The sequence below is a fragment of the Austrofundulus limnaeus genome, unplaced genomic scaffold (genome assembly GCF_001266775.1).
Source record: "Austrofundulus limnaeus strain Quisiro unplaced genomic scaffold, Austrofundulus_limnaeus-1.0 Scaffold1, whole genome shotgun sequence".
In the NCBI taxonomy this organism is placed as follows: domain Eukaryota; kingdom Metazoa; phylum Chordata; class Actinopteri; order Cyprinodontiformes; family Rivulidae; genus Austrofundulus; species Austrofundulus limnaeus.
The window spans coordinates 64,429-64,918 of NW_013952403.1; the positions used below are offsets into that span (position 1 = coordinate 64,429).

At 58.4% G+C, this 490-nt stretch overlaps 1 protein-coding gene across 1 annotated transcript in view; it reads left to right on the plus strand.

Annotated features, from left to right (window-relative positions):
- Positions 1 to 203: 203 nt before the first annotated feature.
- scn1ba (sodium channel, voltage-gated, type I, beta a) overlaps positions 204 to 490 on the plus strand; it is a gene marked incomplete in the record, with an annotated part of 13,561 nt that continues 13,274 nt past the window's right edge. The window contains 1 exon segment of the mRNA XM_014003686.1: positions 204 to 287.

Consider the following 490-nt stretch of genomic DNA (forward strand, 5'->3'; position numbering starts at 1 on the left):
ACCTGTGGGACAGACCTGTTGGACAGACCTGTTGGACAGACCTGTGGGACAGACCTGTTGGACAGACCTGTGGGACAGACCTGTTGGACAGACCTGTTGGGACAGACCTGTTGGGACAGACCTGTGGGACAGACCTGTTGGGACAGACCTGTTGGACAGACCTGTTGGGACAGACCTGTTGGGACAGACCTGTGGGACAGACCTGTTGGGACAGACCTGTTGGGACAGACCTGTGGAGACAGACCTGTTGGGACAGACCTGTGGGACAGACCTGTTGGGACAGACCTGTGGGACAGACCTGTGGAGACAGACCTGTGGGACAGACTTGTTGGGACAGACCTGTGGGACAGACCTGTGGGACAGACCTGTGGGGACAGACCTGTGGGACAGACCTGTGGGGACAGACCTGTGGGAACAGACCTGTTGGGACAGACTTGTTGGGACAGACCTGTGGGGACAGACCTGTGGGGACAGACCTGTTGGGACAGAC